The sequence below is a fragment of the Vigna radiata genome, chromosome 2 (genome assembly GCF_000741045.1).
Source record: "Vigna radiata var. radiata cultivar VC1973A chromosome 2, Vradiata_ver6, whole genome shotgun sequence".
Classification (NCBI taxonomy): domain Eukaryota; kingdom Viridiplantae; phylum Streptophyta; class Magnoliopsida; order Fabales; family Fabaceae; genus Vigna; species Vigna radiata.
The window spans coordinates 14,126,242-14,132,748 of NC_028352.1; the positions used below are offsets into that span (position 1 = coordinate 14,126,242).

General features: G+C 31.7%; 1 non-coding gene across 1 annotated transcript; it reads left to right on the forward strand.

Annotated features, from left to right (window-relative positions):
• Window positions 1-3,941: 3,941 nt before the first annotated feature.
• On the forward strand, window positions 3,942-4,012 carry TRNAG-CCC. Its single transcript has one exon. It is a non-coding gene; the product is annotated as a tRNA-Gly (tRNA).
• The last annotated feature ends 2,495 nt before the right edge of the window (window positions 4,013-6,507 follow it).

Genomic DNA, 6,507 nt, shown 5'->3' on the forward strand with positions numbered 1-6,507 from the left:
TAAAACGGCTTAAACCACATGTTGGACAATAGTTTAGTGAAGCAAACTCCTTGATGTACAAAACACAATCATTGGGGCAAGCATGTATCTTCTGATATTCAAGACCCATTGGACATAAAACTTTTTTGGCCTCGTAGTTACGAATAGGAAGAGTATTATTTTCTGGAAGCATCTCATGCAGCAACTCCAACAACTCCGTGAAACTTTTATCGGTCCATCCGTTCCTTGCTTTTAAACTAAACAACTTCAAAGTTGCAGACAAACGTGTAAAGTTCGTGCAGCCTGGGTACAACGGTTGCTCAGAATCATTGATAAGAGAATCGTACAAATTAGCTCTTCTAAAGTTATTTTCACCAACATCACGTATCATGTCCTCTAAATGATCAGTCATCCATTCTTCCACATAATTTGCTCCTCGTGACGTCATAGGCTGGTCTAGTACTTCTCCATGCCAAGTCCAAACAGTATACGACCTCGTTATGCCGAACATGAATAGATGATCATGCAAATTGCCCAAGTCTTGTCATATTTAATTAGCACAACGAACACAAGGACAAAAATATGTCCCGTTCACAGACTTTGCATTTTCTTTAACATATTGCAAGAACACCGAAACACCCTTCTCATATTCTTCAGAGATGCGACGTGCATTCATTCACCTTCGATCCATACTATATTAATCGTTTGTGTTAAATTTCAAATGGGAACTAAGTTTCGCTCAGTAATTTCATACTTATAATCTAACATGCCAATTATAATAACACAGTAATTTCAAATGGGAACTAAGTTTCGCGATGTAATTTCATACTTATAATAACATGTCAAATGGGAACTAAGTTTCGCTCAGTAATTTCAAAAGTCGATAACAGATGCATACGTAAAAGCCAAAAACATGCAAACGCAAAAGCCAAAAACATGAAAACGCAAAAGCCAATAACATGCATACACAGAAGACAATAACACACATACAATAAAAGTTTTAAACATTGAAGCTAACCTTCTTAGCAGATTCAAACAGCAATTGAGGGAATTGGAGGACTGCAGGCAAAAAAATATAGGCCAAAAATGGTCAAAAACGTCGCCCAAAAACACGTCACAAACTGCATCAAAACGCAACGAAGACGAAATTTAATCAGTTGAAATGGAAGATATCAATGCAAAGAGTAACTTAATCGGAGTAAAACTGAATTTAAACGGTGCAAACGCGAGAAAATGAACCTGAAAGCTATGCCGCAACAGAAAGCGCGAGGAAGAAGACGATGAATAGTGGTGTAACTGCTCGCCGGTTCGCGTTTGTAGTATAAATAATTAGAGACGTCGGGTATGATTCTCCACCGACGTCTAACATTTTCTAGACGTCGGGGATATCACTAATATGACGTCTTTCTGATTTAAATATTATTAACGGCGCGGATATTAGGCGTCAATTTTCATGACTAAGCGACGTCTATACAATAGTAGACGTCACCAGAACAACAGGCGACATCTCTATGGCGGACAAATGATTATTTTTCACCTAACTGTCAGGATGTGGACGTCGGGTATCTTAGGGCACCGACGTCTAGGGGACGGAACATTAATTGCATGCACCAACCTGTCAGCCCAGCTACGTCTCCACCCTAGGTACTGACGTCTATATAGCGGCTATTCACATTCCTGCAGAACCAGTAGACGTCTGTGTGATATCAACCGACGTCCAGTCGCTTTCCTGCAACCCTTTTAGACGTCTAGGTGCAGTTTGCCCGACGACTGTGTTGTTTGAGACATCAGGTATAGCGATAAGCAACGTCTACGGTTCTGATTTATTTACCAATATGCCACCAGTCATCATTTTATGTCCGTGCATGCTCGGACCGACGTCTAATTGGTGACGTTAATCAGCGTTTTTTCACTAGTGCATGTATCTATCTATTACACTTCAACATCATCTTAGTACAAAACACAGTTGTAAAATTGTTTGTTTATTCAAATCCGGCGAAGTCATTCATCAATCTGAGCAATTTAAATTTGGTGTTTAGGTCAAAATGGTAGCATTGATAGACAATGAGCTTATTGGTGGAAGAAGTTCCATAACAAAAAGTTGACTCTAACCAGGCCATACATCAGTAAATGAGAATGATAGGTTTTAATGGGTGAAGAAAGAATAAAATAGAAATACAAGGGAGAATGGTCATTATGTAAACCAGGGAAATAATAATAGAAAGAAGGAAGGGAAGAGTAATGGGGAGATGGAGTAGCGTTGATTGAGTCCTCTTTTTGTCTAACCGAGAGGACTAGTGGTAGCACCATAATGTTAAAAACACTACAGGAATGAGTTGAAAAGGATTAGATGCGTTGAGGGTTTGTGTTGAAGAAGAAAGAAAGGAATTGTGTTTTAGATTTGTAAAAGCTTTACTGGGTGGCTCACGAGATTGACAGTAGACTGGAAAGAAAATAAGAGAATTTGAGGAAGTGGAGGATGCGTGTGATTTTATTTCCCAAAAAGGAGAGAGAGAAAATAGGTATTTCATAAAGATATAGAAAAGAGAGAAGAAGGTGACGGATGGCAAAAAAAGTTGAGGAGAGAGAAGAAAAAATGCAGACTTTTTTGCCACATCAGCTCAGACTTAACTTCGCTACTACCCATTTGATGGAAGGGATTAGATTAATACAATTTTTACAACTTTAGAATCCAATGTATACACTTTTAAAACTGGATACTAAACTAAAAAAACTCACTTAACTTAAAGACGAAGTAAGCAATTAAGTTTATGGATATATTAACCTCGTATACTTTTTCTTGTATAAATTTTCTTCGTACAAATCTATGTAGGTTAAAATCATATCACGTATACTCAATCTAATATAAAGTCATAGAATTAACCAATTATTTCATTTTTAAAAAGTTACTTAGAGTAATGCTTATGTATTATTCTAAATTTCTTCGAATTATGATTATCATTCATAATAAACTTTAAAGTACTTATTTAGTGCTCTAAATTTCTTTGAATTATCATTTAATTTATTAGAGGGAAAGGGAACCTTCGTGGGTCTATATTTTTTATAAGAAAATACAATTAATAATGATGATTGCATATAATAATAGTTGGTGTTTTATTGTTGTAATAGTATATCGAGGTGTTTAAAGATGTAATATGTTTTTGTCGTGTCGATAGATATAATAATTATTTTTAGTATTTTGATATTTTATTTTATTTTTCTTTTTAAATTATTATATCTTATTTTAAGATATACTCAAGAATAACTTAATAATATGAAATGTGTATACAAAATGCGAGAATTTCTTTATAAGTAATGTGGTCATTCTTTTCATAAAAACAATAATAGTCATTTTAATGATGAGAAGAAAACTATAAGAAAATATTTAATTTAATATCTATGTTAATATTTTACTAACTCACAAGATAAATTTGAAATATTTTTTCTACTTATAGACTAACTTCTAGAGGGTAAATATTATTTAGTTATAGTTAAAACAGAAAATAACATAGCTAACAATTGGTTATTGTATATTAAAAAAATTTATATTAAAGATATGGTCTAGTTCTAATTTTCAGATCTTGAAATAGATTTTTCTTTACGGATTTTGTGATCTTAGTCGTTGTATTTTAGAATTTTCACAAGTTTGATACACTTTTTAAAAGTATACATGTATTATTTCTTTTATTTTTATCCAATTAAAACTTTAACTTAACATATCCATTTATAGTAGTATTAAGAAATAATTTAATTAATCAACATTTAAAATGAACTTTATGAACAGAAATGATAATTATTATGAAAAAAATCATTAACCAAAATTTAAGAGAAAAAATTTTAAAATGATTTATTTTTTAAAATTAGTGAAAAGATAAGAGAAGAAAATAAAAGAGGCTAAAATGGAATAATTATTAATAGAATATTTTATTATATATAATTACTGAATACTAGGCCCCAACCAAGCGCATCTGGTGTAGTGGTATCATAGTACCCTCCCACGGTACTGACCGGGGTTCGATTCCCCGGATGCGCATGTTATCTTTTTTGTTTTTATATATAATTTTAGATTTTTTCATAAAATAGAATGTTGTACTATCATTCCTCTCAATCTCTCTCATTATTCCCTTCCAAACACCAGCCGATTTCTTCTCTGATAGAAATTCCAATCCAACATATTATAACGTAAAAAGACAAATACGTTATAATAAATTTAGCATATTATAGAAAAAAAAGTATGTTATAATAAATTCAGCATATTATAACGTAGAAAAAAAATACGTTACAATAAATTCAACATATTATAATGTAGAATAAAAAATGTTATAATAGATTATGCTTATTATAACGTAAAAAAAAAAGTACATTATAAAAGGTGGATTTTTTTTAAAAAAAAAATTATGCTTACATCTTGCCTCCAATCAAATTTCCTGGTATTATCTTTTAAGTTTATTGTTACTCATTTACCAAATATTATGTTTCATCTCCTAAAAAAATAAAGACAAATAAAATAAAATTTCATTGTCTATAATAAGAGAAAAATAATAATAATCCAAAAAATTCACAAGACAATAAAATTGCTAAAGAACAAGTGTTCAAGGTATAACTAGTTAAAAGCATGAAATAAAATACATTCAAGATAGAAAGAATAATGTGTGACAATATAGCAATATTTTACTACACATTAAACTCTAAAAGCCTATAGAAAAATAATCAAGATAAGACTCATTATTCTTGAGTGGCAGGATCTGTTCCAGTAGAAGGGCTATCGGCAAAATATTCTCGATGCTTGAGTGGCAAGATCTGTTCCAATAAAAGAGCTTAATGTCTTAAATTCACGCCATATTGGTCATAAAGTATAATAAATAAGTTCAATGTAAAAGAAAATAACATAGTTACAATACAATTAGAAAAAATAAATTATATATGTTATCTGCGATGTCTAAATAAAAAGCATCACATTGATCTAAATAGAAGCTTAAAAACACACTAGTGGAAACATGCGGCAGGCTATTCAACAATCACTACTAAAGCAAGATATTTTGACATAATTCAAATACACAGCCAAGATCAAAAGGTTCATGTTAGGATCCTTCGTCATTCAGTTCTATGTAAAACATTTCCAATAAATTAAGGAGACCTGAAAATTTATACATCACCATTGGTACCTAATCAGACTCAACATCCTTGTCTGATCATTTTATATGGCCACCAATAGCAAGCATATACTGACCCACTATACAGCTGCACCATCCCAATACCCAACATCAAGAGAACAAATATAAATTGGAAAATACTAACCAGTGCCTTAAGGAAGCAAGTAAAGGAATTAAAAGGAGAAATTTTTTTATTATGATTAAAAAAGGCACTCCCCAACTATTATTTTAATGCGCTATCATAGAGTTTTCAATCAAGGACTGTTCTAATAAATGAGCCAAATGCACTAAAGTTGCTACTGCGTGCTTCAATATTTATTTAGAAAGATTTAACCCTTCCTATTTTAAATAAATAAAAAATCAACTGCATCACTAATCATATCATGCATCATCATGTTTCAATCAGAGACAACTGTAAAGGAAACTGGAAAACTAAATCAACTTAGCAAATGGATAAAAGATAACAGCAGTCAAGCCAAAAATGTGAGGATGATTAAACAAATGATTGAATGTGGCATGCCATAAGTTACAACTACCTGCTGAGATTCTTGTAATGGACTTACCTTATGAGAGAAAAAGTATCGCTTAACCAAAGCTTGCCCCGTTCAAACTCCTCCACACTCATTCGGTCAACTTTTTCACCATAACTAACATTAGATAAACAAGTAAATCAAGATAATCAAACATATATATATATATATAATAACAATCACAATTATTGAAAACTAATGAACATTATCATCCAATAGACCAATATAAGGGTCTGCTTACAATGAAAGTAAAATTGCAATATTATAAAGCAAAATGCAGAGGATANAGAATTATAAATCCTTAATGATAAAAGTAATATTGATTCCAGTAGTGTAATAAAATGGTGTAACACCAAATCGAAAACCGAATTAATATACTCACAAATGGAAAAGTCCCAAAATATTATTGGATCACGGTAATAAATGGCAATAAAAAGGCATAGAGTCTTATATCATCCATAATTCCATATCCCACGCATGTCTCATGCCTTCACATGAACTAAACACATACACAGAAGATAGAACTAATTAATATGCTATCTGGAATAAAGTAATGTAAGCCATAGTATTTCTAATAAAGAGAAAAGAGTGAAATATGTATCATTAATGTGATACAGATAAGAAAAAAATTGAAAATTATTATAAATCCAGCACATAACACAACAGAGGATGTGGGAAAACAACACCATATGTTATTATTTGATCTGGAAATAAACACAAATTAATGTTGGAGGATTGGAGGTGTAGATCACATGGTTTTTAGCTTTGTAAAAAGTAGTAAAGGGAGACTAATGATATCTGACCTCATTTGCATCTTTGCAATTGTCTAATCTCCCATTTTTAGG